The following is a 12,459-nucleotide window of genomic DNA, read 5'->3' on the forward strand; positions in this document are numbered from 1 at the left end:
TGGGAAGTTAAACATGGGAGTTTATTTTTAGATAAGTGGCAAGAAAAGGAGCATTTAGGGAGAAGAAGTGGAGATAAGTTTTCAGATACATCTGGATTTCCACCTTCTGAGGAGAAGCATTGGGAGGGAGGAGTGTTAATAAACCAAGAAAAAAGATGAGCACAGGAACCACTGAACCACATTCCTTATTTGGGAATCTACAGAGACCACTATGCAACAGGTCTCACTCACCACAAGGCAACAACCCAGCTTCGTTGGGAGTGGTTGGCATAAAACAGAGAGAAGAACCAGTGAGTGCTCCTAAGCCTCCATCAGATCATCTGAGGCATGGAAACTCAATTGAGAGCCAGTCTGCCACAGGGTCTGCTGTGGTGGATAAAAGGACTACATGGCCTGGGCTGGACATGGACTTCTAGGCCAGGGGTTGAACAGAAGGCAGGGCATTGACTCAAGTTCTAGAAACAATGAAAGCCGAGAAGAGACCAAGTCATCAAGAGCAAAATGGCCCATGCTTCCTGGAGACATTGCCAAGCCAAAAGAACAGACACAAGTTCACCAGCTCCATGCTGTAGCACTGGGTGCCAGTGCCCAGGTGGATAAAGATCAGGGCAGAGAGGAGCAGATGTCAGCCAGCATACTGCCAAGGACTTGACCGAGGCCAGAGTCCCTCTCATCCCTCCCTACTCCACCAAGGCCATGAGATCATGTAACCTCATCTCTCTCCCCTCCAGTTTGGCCATGATCTCAGGGAGAAAAGCAGGTGAGAGTGAGGTTCTATAAGGGTTGGAGCATTTCCAGTCAATTTTAACTGAACATACCAACTGAGACTATTTACAGTAAGAGACTGCACTCAGGTTTATTGCATACCTTTTTCCTATTTTCCCCTAATAGCGAATAGTATTATAGACAGCTGAAGACAAAATAAAGGAGGTGCATTGTCTTTGCACTTCTGATTTTTAATTTGAGTAAATTCTGTAACAACACTGCAAGAACAATAATGTTTATGAGTGTCACATAAACACTGAGTTATGCACATAATACATAAAATTTTTCTCTTTACCTCCTCTTTTTTCTTCTCACCAGAGTAGGCACTTTTCAAATATATGTTTTTGGCTGGCCAGCACCCAAACACCCTCTTTTAGAGGAGAGTATACCAAAATAGATCAAAGTAAAGTCACAGCCTCCCCTAATATTATGGAAGCCAGGCTGAGCAGTTATTCCTCTGCCTGACCCTCACAGCTAATTCAGCGCATGTAACCAAGGCCTGCCTAGTGGACCCCTTTAAAGCTCAAGGGAGCACCGTCAAGGTGCAGGGAGAAGTAGAGGTTTTCAAGGCAGCAGTGACAACAGAATTTAAATCCTGAGCCTAATGGCAGTGCCCAATGACAGGAAGTCCAGGAGGTCCAGGTCGTCTTATCAAGCTGATCAAGTTCAGAGGCATCACCTTGCTGTGTTAGCTGCTGTCTCTGTCAGCTCAGACTGCCACAGCAAAATGCCATAGACTGAGAGGCTTAAACAACAGAAATTTATTTTCTCACAGTTCTGGAGGCTGGGAAGTCCAAGATCAAGTTACCAGCCAATTGAGTTTCTCGTGAGAGCCCTCTTCCTGGCTTGCAGAGGCCTCCTCACTGTGTCCTCACATGGCCTTTGCCTGGTGTGTGCACATGGAGAGAGAGAAACAGATCTCTCTCCCTTCCTCCTCTTATAAGGCCCCAATCCTATCAAATTAGGATTCTGCCCTGATGACCTCATTTAGCCTGAATGATGACCTCATTTTAGCCTAAAAGCCCTATTTCCAAATATAATCACATTGGGGGTTAGGGCTGCCTTCTATTTCTGACCTAATTCTTTAACTTTTAAAATCCATTCTATGAAGTATCTAATATCTTTCCCACAAATCCCTTTTCTGTTTAAGTTAACCAGAGTTAGTTTCTATTGTCCACAACCATGAACCTAGACTGATCAGAAATTAGTACCAGAAGACAGTCACTCAGGAAATTGGTGTTGGTTATTCGCCCTAATAAGGGCTAAAGAAAATGAAAACTCAGAGTTTAGGAATGGGAAGCTGTCAGCCGTAACAAATCGCTAGATAATTTTTCTTCTGCGGTGATCTTTAATGAAGTGTCCACTGAAAAGGATTTAAGGGATCAAATTATCACTGCCATTGAAGAGTGTGAAGGGCATGAAGAATTTAAAGATGCTATAGGGTGAGGTGGCTGCTTCTAATGAGACTGGACAGCTTAAAGAAGAGAGGACAAGCTCAAATCTCTATATTTTAGCTCAAGGCATAGACCCAGGGCATTTCTCTGGTTGTGATAAATGTCTTCATAAATGTCTGCAAAACTCAAATGCAAATTTAAAATTCTGTGGGTGCCTGGATAAAGTCCATTGAATTTCCAGCCTTACCAAGTCACTTATGTGAAAGTGATAGTACTGATCAGGAAATAGTGAAAAGTTGAATATACAGGAGAATACGGAGACCTGGAAGTACCCCCCCACACACCCACACCAAGCCACACTCTATACCAAGCCTTGCTTGACAGCCAAAGAAGACCCACCTCATTTCTCTTTTCATCTTCATCATTTTATATCAGGGTTGAGCCAGAGAGCTGGCTTTACCTACAGACCTTGATCATCTCGCCTTCAGCACAGGGCATCATGCTAGCAAGACCTGAACAGTAAGCTAGATTGGTACCTTCAGTACCTTGTTAAGACACAAGTAGGCTACAGGATGGGAGAAAAGTACTTGAAAATATAGAGATCTGCTACTTCAGGAAAGTTGCTATGGGTCTAGGGATCATAAACTCCAAAGCACATGGCAAATATCTTGTTTCTCTAATAGTAAGAGTTGTCATGCTTGGTGGGCCATTGTGGCTTTTGCAGGTAACATATTCAACATTTGCATGTACTTATTCAACCCATTTACCAGGTGACTCAAAAGGTTTCTACTTTTAAATGGCTAAATTACCTAGAAATTTTGGTCCAGCAGATCCAATGATGCCCAAAGGGTCTGTGGAAAATCAAAGAGCTCTAAAAGGGAAGCACAAAAATCCCTAGATTTTAGAGCAACAGTGTAGCCTCTTTACTATGTTACTAGCCTTTTGAGGGATAGGTGTTGGTTTGCCCAATAAGCAGACCCAAGTAGAGATACCAGGTGACTATTGAAAATATGCATTATGAACTGGAGTGCTATCTGATCCATCTGGCCAGAAATTTGGCCAGGATCAGGTGGATCCACCGCTAGCTCACTCATCAGCGAGGGCTATATACTGAGTTGTGACAAGCAATCTCCCTGAGCCCGCTGCTCTCACTCTCACGTTCTTACTCCTGTGGCAATGCCACTCCTCCTGCAGCCTAAAGAGAAGTGTGGGTGACTAGCTGTCTGAAAACATTTGAGCCTGGACTCTGGAAATTTCTAAGTGATAGGCTGGCAAAAGCCAGAAGTGGACGGCTGACAGGACACCTCCATTTAGGCGTAGGCCTAAAGTTCAGTGGAGAAGAAAAACCACTACAATTCCACTTGGATGAAAAGAGTTTTGATCAGCATATCTCGCTGCCCACTTGAGCTAGAAGAGTAGACTGTTTGAGAAGACACTCTATCTAAAACTAAGCCATGAGCAATGACTGAAAGGTCACACGTAGAGGCTACCAATGGCAAAAGATTTAGGAAAGAGGTATATGGTGGGACCTTCCAACATAGACTTACAGTGACAGAATATTTATGTACAGTCAAAAGTTATGCACTGTGTAACTAATAACGACTGACTGTATAGTACAGGGAATGCTACTCAATACTCTGTAATGGCCTAAACGGGAAAAGAATTTTAAAAAGAGTGGATATATGTATATGTATAACTGATTCATTTTGCTGTATACCTACAACTAACACAACATTGTAAATCAACTATACTCCAGTAAAATTTTTTTTTAGAAAATTTATGCACTGTGAAGGAGGCTTCTAATAATCAGGTGGAAGAGCTGATACATTCTATTCTACAATGCCAGTCATTCTCCTGTGTCCAGCTGCACAAGTACTTGCTCAATGGACTCATAAAGTATCTATAGCTACAAGTATGTACAGCTAGGCCATACAAGGACACAGTTGCCCCAACTCAAGATGTCTTGGCTACTTGCCCAACCAGAGATCAACTGAAACTCCCAATATTGAACTATATCTTGAAAGAAGAACCAGCCAGGTTGATCACATTTTTCTATTGTGTAGTGGGGAATCCAATTGTCTTCACTAGAATAACTGCTTATTCTGGATTTTTTCCCCCTGCTTGGCATGCTTCTCCTAGGTTCACTGGTCACAGACTTACTGAAAATATTACATACTCTAAGTTTGGGCTGTCTTCTTGACAATTAGCTTCTCTGCCTGTTTTCTGAGCCTGCCTTTTCAATCTTCAGGTTGATTCTGTGATTTACATAATATCCTTCTACTCAAACTCTTTCCTGCTTAAGTTAACCATAGTTTATAGTGTCTGAAACTATAAATTCTGGCACACCTCCTCCCATGTCTTACTCTTTGACCTACTTCTCTTTCATTTCTTCCATTATCTGGCTCATAAGGCGAACAGTTGAGGTAACTCTATGACCTAAGCCAGGTCACCCATTCATTCCCACACCAAACATCAGGCACTATGCAGGCACTAGTGATATACAGAATCAATGTGTCTGTTACCAGGGATGAGGACCTATGAGAAGGGATGCCTTGGAGATCAAGGAAACTGGATATGTAAATGAACTGGGGAGAAGCAATCAGTGATCTATGATTACATATTAACTTGATATTAGGTCTATAATTTGGATATTAGTTCCTTTTTCAGTAAAACGTGCTTAGATCATCTACCTGCAATGTGTGAGTCTTGGAGTCAGACAAAAATCTCACAGCCCCTTTTGTGTTAATATGAGCTTCCAGGTCCTTAGCTTCAGTTAAGCTTCTTATTCATCTTCCTGCTCTGAAGAGGTTTTCAAAGATACCTTCCAGTTGTATGAAAAACTAAAGGGATGGAGTCATCGAAACAATATTAGAAGGACAATGTTTTTATTTTATGCAAAATCTTTTACTTTTGAATGCCATGACTTTACAAAGCATTAACCCTTGATGGCCTAGAGACTGTGATATGTTGTTTAATTGATTCACTCATGTTTAAACAAAATTCTCAAACCATCTTCCTAAAATATAAGTTTGTTTTCTAGTACAGTACTGTAGCCAAGATATAATCCTATATTGAGCCTAAAGTTCACAGGATGCTCTAGGGCTAGTCTTCTCAATGGCCCTCCCCTCTCTATAGACCTGTAGATTACAGAGGTATAGTAAATAAGACAGTGCCCACCGGCACCAAGTCTTGCTCTGCATTTTATCTTTTTATTACATTTCTGGTTTCATTTTGAGTTGTCATTAAGCACCCTTTTGTTTTTGCTTTTGTTTTTGTTTGCGGTACACGGGCCTCTCACTGTTGCGGCCTCTCCCGTTGCGGAGCACAGGCTCCAGATGCGCAGGCTCAGCGGCCATGGCTCACAGGCCCAGCCACTCTGTGGCATGTGGGATCTTCCTGGACCGGGGCATGAACCTGTGTCCCCTGCATCGGCAGGCAGACTCTCAACCACTGCACCACCAGGGAAGCCCCCACCCTTTTGTTTTTTTATTGGAAGGAATATTTTGGCTAAAACGAGCTTATTTGACTGAGATTTGATTGTACCATCTCTGGCACTCTCACTAAGTACTTTTTAAAAATCAACTTTTAGCATGAGGCTTCTCCTTTGGAATATCAAGACCAGCTACAGTCTAAGCCAATATCTATTTTAGTGTCTAATATAAATCAAGAACTAAACCATGAAAGCTTTCCTCACCAATAGCTGGAGAGGTGGTTGAGAGATAGAGAAAACAATTTTTTTTTAACTAGAAAGTTTTGTCTATTTGATACAAATAATACCTAAAAAGTAATGTCTGAAATGTCTATGTTCCTTAGATAGCCCCCCCACCCTTTTTTTTTTTTTTGTCTTTCAAGAGTCTTGCCAAGATGATATGAGATTAACATTGTTAAAGAAAACTAATATTCCAGGAGAGGATCCCTGATCTTGTTAACAACAGGCCTGGAGGCTCTACAGTTTGTTCTGAGAGAGGATTAACACTTTAACCAAGTGTCAAAAGGGAAATAGTAGGCATATTCTGAGGAAGCAAATTGTGGGAGATGTCACTATCTCTCTGGAATAGTGTCAGTTCTTATCTTAAAAACAGAAGCTAAAAATAAGATTAGGTGTGTCATCTTCACTAGGGAGTTTTAATTTGCATTCAGATGCCACCATGGATTGTCACAAAACACATGGTTGTTCTTTAAATAGTAAGTTCAGAGAAAGTGTGTTAAGGTCCAGGAAACTGAGATCCAGTTGGAGAGTCAAGGTTATGACACCATACCCTGTTTTCTCCCAAGTCATCTCCAGGTGTTTCAGGATTGGCTTCCATTGGGAAATTATATCTCTAAGAACTGTCTGATTTCAAACTTTAGGTTCCAAATAAATATTTCCACTTAGATCCTACGGTAGATGTCTTTATTGGGCAACTTTGTATCAAAGAATTATGTTCTTGGGACCACCAAGGTGTAGGAGGCCTTAGAATTCAACTATCTGAAGTTTAGAACTCAAATATTTTTTTAATGAATTATTTATTTATTTTTTTATTTTTGGCTGTGTTGGGTCTTTGTTTCTGTGCAAGGGCTTTCTCTAGTTGCGGTGAGCGGGGGCCACTCTTCATCGCGGTGCGTGGGCCTCTCACTATCGCGGCCTCTCTTATTGTGGAACACAGGCTCCAGACACGCAGTAGCTGTGGTGCATGGGCTTAGTTGCTCCGCGGCATGTGGGATTTTCCCAGACCAGGGCTCGAACCCGTGTCCCCTGCATTGGCAGGCAGATTCTCAACCACTGCGCCACCAGGGAAGCCCTAGAACTCAAATCTTAATTCTGATCTCTCATCACTTCATGCAGAAGGACAGGGGAGCAGCAGAAGTGTAGATAACTAACAAGGAGGTCATACACAGTCTTTAGAAGTCATTTGGGCAGCATGAAGACAGGGTAGAAGGAGTGAATATTCTAGTCTCTAAACTGCGGACCATGAAGGGAGAACCCAGAGGGGTTCTCACAACTGCCTCTAATATGACAGTGTGAGGCTTATTGGAGGACTTATCCTGCTGGAGGTACAACTTGGATTCTGTCCAATCATCTAACACTTGCTTGGATATGGCTGACTTCACAAAAAGGAGGAGCATCTACAAAGTCATCATTTACCTAGAGGAGTTCTCTACATGTCAGGGAGGTTTCCTCACCCAAGCCCCTCTGCCCAGCCATGGTAAAGTGGAGATCAGCCTGGCTTGTGGGTCTCAGCATCTGACCTGCATCATGAGGGGTCATGGTAGACCTGAGCTGTCCAATTCAAAAGCCACTAACCCCCTGCAGTTATTGAGCACCTGAGATGTGGCTAATGCAACCGAAAAACTACATTTTAAAATTTAACTTTAATTAATTTAAGTTTAAACTTAAAAACAAATATTTGATCCAATTATTGAATAGCTTTCAAATCTGTTTGGAACAACAGTGATATATGAACTTACTTTTTCAATTGTAAATTTTATGAAATCTTATTACAGTTCAAGTATTTCCAAGGAAAATTTAGTGTTTGAATTGGGATATGCTGTGTCAAATACAAACCAAATTTTGAAAATTTAATATAAAAAAAAGAATGTACTGTATCTCATTGATAATTTTTATATTGATTATATGTTAGAATAATAATTGTTAAACATACTGGGTTAAATAAAACATTACTAAAATGAATAATGGCTCATTATGTTTTTATTGGGCAGTGCTGGACTAGTTTATCCTGGGAAACTATCTCTATATTTGCAGCATCTATACTGAATATATGCCAGAGAGGATGGGAAGCCAAGGTAGAAATTCCCTTCAAGCAGCCAAGAATTCCCCTCAACCTCCCTGCACACCTGTTCCAAACTCAAAGTACTTTCTAAACAGTATCTCTGCACAGTACAAACTTGGTGACTGCTTTGCTCTTTCCTGGGCCAAGCCGGGTGGCCTTGGTGACTTTCTCCTTCAGTTCTCATAACTGTGTCATGTTCACGGCAGTAATGCCTGCACCAGCCTGGGGACGGAAATACAGGCCTGGTGGAAATAGAAACATTGAACTCCGCTCCTTACACACTCTCATGACTTTTCCTTAAAAACCCCATAAAACCAGTGCAGCCTTAATGCATGTATCATACTCCATCCTCCCCAGAATACAATGAGCATCTTCTCTTCTTTCTTATTCATCTAGAATCATTTCATTCTTCATTTCTTCCACTGATATCTATTGAGCCCTTTCTTTGTGCCAGGCACTGTGTTGGGCAGGGAGGTAAAGAACACACACCTTCTAAATGTCCATCGATGGAGGAATGGATAAAGAAAATGTGGTACATATATACGATGGAATATTACTCAGCCATAAAAAAGAACAAAATAATGCCATTTGCAGAGACATGGATGGACCTAAAGACTGTCATACTGAGTGAAATAAGTCAGACAGAGAAAGACAAATATCATATGATATCGCTTATATGTGGAATCTGAAAAAAAAGGGTACAAATGAACTTATCTACAAAACAGATATAGAGTTACAATGTAGAAAATAAACTTATGGCTAAAAATATTTTAAACAGAAAAGTAAAACAGGGGGAGGGATAAATTGGAAGACTGGAATTGACATATACACACTACACACTACGATATATAAAATAGATAACTAATAAAGACCTATTGTATAGCACAGGGAACTCTACTCAATATTCTGTATTGAGTAGAGAATGGCCTACATGGGAAAAGAATCTAAAAAAGAGTGGATATATGTATATGTATAACAGATTCACTTTGCTGTACACCCGAAACTAACACAACATTGTAAATCAGCTACATTCCAATAAAAGTTAAAAAACAAAACACACTGGCTTCCCTGGTGGCACAGTGGTTGAGAGTCTGCCTGCCGATGCAGGGGACACGGGTTCGTGCCCTGGTCCGGGAAGATCCCACATGCCACGGAGCGGCTGGACCCGTGAGCCATGGCCTCTGAGCCTGCTCGTCCGGAGCCTGTGCTCTGCAACGGGAGAGGCCACAACAATGAGTACTGCGTACGGCAAAAAAAAAAAAAAAAAAACCACACACACACACACCCACCAGGCCCTCAAGGAGATCCAATCTAAAAGGAAGACATTTAAATAACAATTAAATATATTGAATAAATTAAATAATAGCTTGATAAGGGGAAGATAGACTATGCCCATGGTACGAGGAGAGACATCAACCATAAGTGGAACTACCAAGGAGTTGTCCCTTGGTTTTGGTCTGGAAGGAAGGCAAACAGGAGAGATGGCATTCCAGGCGGGAGACAGTAAGTACAAGCGTGTGGAGGCATGAGGCTGCATGGTGCCTTGGAAAATGCAAGTGGGTTGGTCTCTCTTGGATATAAGAAACAAGGCATAAGAGGGAAGTCGGGGGGGGTGGCCAACACGGGGCCACTAAGTTCCCATTTATAAGATATCACGGGGGCTTCCCTGGTGGCGCAGTGGTTAAGAATCCGCCTGCCAATGCAGGGGACACGGGTTCAATCCCTGGTCCGGGAAGATCCCATATACCGCGGAGCAACTAAGTCTGTGCGCCACAACTACTGAGCCTGCGCTCTAGAGCCCATGAGCCAAAACTACTGAAGCCTGCCTCCTAGAGTCCATGCTCCACAACAAGAGAAGCCACCGCAATAAGAAGCCCACGCACCACAACGAAGAGGAGCTCCCCTTGCCGCAACTAGAGAAAGCCCGCGCACAGTAACAAAGACCCAACGCAGGCAAAATAAATAAAATTTAAAAAATAAATTAATTTAAAAAAAAGATATCACAAAGAGAAGAGGAAGATCAGAGAACTCTTCAAATGATCAACAGGTTATGTAAGTTTCCTCCTCCACCCTCCAGATTGGCTTATATTTTTCCAGCAAGTTAAGAAGTTCTCATTCTCCTAGGGGTCACTGCAGAACCTGGTGCTTCTAAGATGTCTGGCCTCATCCTTGTCATTCAACAGCATCTGCTGGGAGCCTAGAATGGGCCAGTCACTTTCCCACTATAATAAAGATGCAGAAGACTGGCTTCCTAACGAACCTCAGGACCTCACGGTCAGTCCAGCAAGATATTAATAACACAAAGCAGACGTAGTTTGGAAGGGAACCATTATTTTTTTCCTTTCTTAGGACCTGGGAATAAGAAGCACGTGTTTAAAGTGTTTTGGAGATAGAGATATCCTGCTCCCCAAATCACTGTTACCTATTCTCAGCCTTCTTTCTCTGCAACTAATGACCTAAGCAGAGAGGGAAGATCTAAACTTGTATTGAAAAACCAGTGTTTGTGCGGACCTCATTCCTAAATCTCCAGGGCTTAAATCATTCTCTGGACTGTTTCTCATACATAACAGGTCATTACGATCACAAATTAAGAGAATGTTCATTATAGTACATAGTAGAGAAGAGAAGCTTAAGCTTGGGCAAGTCCAAAGTACCTTCCCTTTCATTTTTAAGAGTAAAATGAGAACATGTCAAAAACTGAACACATAAGAACTCCATTAGATGTAGAACAGATCAATGTTCTGAGATCAACAGTTTGAATATTGTTCATAATGACTTCAAAAATAATCAGCGTTCCTTCATACACTGTGGGCAATAATGAGCTAAAACAGATCTTATACGCACCACAGCTTTACGTATTATCCATCCAAGAGCCTCACTGTGTCATGAAATTCAGTAGTTCATTGTTTCCTGACCCTGAACGTCTGCAGTCGTCATGAAAACACTGCCATGGCCCAAGCTCCCAAATTGGAAGCCAGTCCAAACCTGCCACGTGGTAGAGCCTCCCCACTTCACTCAGCAGGTGAAAGGCAAGCATGGGGCACCCCCCGTCAGCCAGGGGCTGGACGACACCGGGCAGCCAGAGGTCAAGGAATCATCTATGCTGAGAGGATGATTTGCTGAACTCAAATCCAAAGTTCTTCCTGTCTAAACCTATCGGGGATTGCTTTACTGTCTAGAGCTACGGTAGCTCACTTTGAGTTCAAATCTGTATTGTGGAATTTGAACCATCAAAACACCCATCACCATAAAAAAGCTCTGTGAGTCCTGTTAACAAAACAGAAAGAACTTCTGCCAAGAGCTGAGAAATAAATTCCTTCTTTCATGCTGCTTGGACCACAGCATAATGAGGGCTCCCAAGCTCTCTCTGCAGTAATAAAATGGAATGCCCAGGCTTCTCCTTTTGATGTGTTCCAGTTTAAAAGTTTAGAGTTGATGCCTTTTCATCCTTAATTTATCTTCCCTTGTAAATATTTCTGTACCATTTCCAATATCTAAAGTCTACACATTTCCAAAAAATAATTCATTCCTTCTCCTATTTCAGTTGTATAACTCTATGTTATGGGTCAAATTTGGGGCTAAATAAACATACCTCAGGCTACAGCTCTGCAAATACCTCTGGCAGCAAATTAACTCAAACAAATGTTTTGGTTGGGTGACGAGGTTATTTTTAATGATCTTCCTGATCTGCCCAGAGGCCCAAGGATAGACTAGGTGAACTCCCAAAGGCTTTTCTAACTTTGTATTTTCTGCCACATTAATATACAGTTCTCAAGTTCATTGAAATAGTTGGTTTAAAATTTTACCACCAGAGGGTGCTACTTGTTTGCTTCTAAAATTCATTTCTTATCACGTGAAAAACAGAGGCCCTGCTACCAAAGAATCATCACCACGCCAGACAGCATTTACCCAAGAAAGGTTTTCAGAAGGCCTGTAGGCAGCGCTCTACTTCAAGGAATCCAATTTCACTTGTCTTTTGATGTTATGTGTTTAAAACCAAAACTGAAAAGCTCTGTAACTTGTGCAAACCAAAGTGCACTGATTTATATATATGCTGTAAACCAAGCACGGAATGCGAATCATTTTTCATTTTCATGGCTTTTGTTCAGTATTTACTACACAACAATGAACCCAGAATGCTAACAGCCTCTTCACCACACCAGACAATAAAATAACAAAGTAAAAAGAGAATTTGCTTAGCTATAAAAACAGTGTTATGTTCTCTAACAATGCAACCTTCACTTATCCTATTTTAAGTGCACACATCTCCTGCTTCTGTTTTGGAATAATTTTGCTTTGGTGTAATTTTTGACTTCTAGGAAGCATTTTGATTGATTAGCTTCAACTTCTCTTATTAGCGTATTTTCACAATTTATTGGGATTTGCACATACATTTTCCACTTGATATTTTCAGGTATGCACGAAGGAGGCATGGAGTGAATTCCCATTCACCCACACGGAGATCGCATGGGAAGTCTTTTTAAATCGTGGTATATTCTAGCATGTTGCCATCTGAATTGGCAAAGCAA

The 12,459-nt window shown here is 41.5% G+C and overlaps 1 protein-coding gene across 1 annotated transcript in view; it reads right to left on the minus strand.

Moving 5' to 3' along the window:
* DYNC1I1 (dynein cytoplasmic 1 intermediate chain 1) overlaps window positions 1-12,459 on the minus strand; it is a gene marked incomplete at its 3' end in the record, with an annotated part of 339,428 nt that overhangs the window by 230,946 nt on the left and 96,023 nt on the right. The window lies entirely within an intron of this gene.

The sequence above is a fragment of the Hyperoodon ampullatus genome (genome assembly GCF_949752795.1).
Source record: "Hyperoodon ampullatus genome assembly, chromosome: 9".
Lineage (NCBI taxonomy): Eukaryota > Metazoa > Chordata > Mammalia > Artiodactyla > Ziphiidae > Hyperoodon > Hyperoodon ampullatus.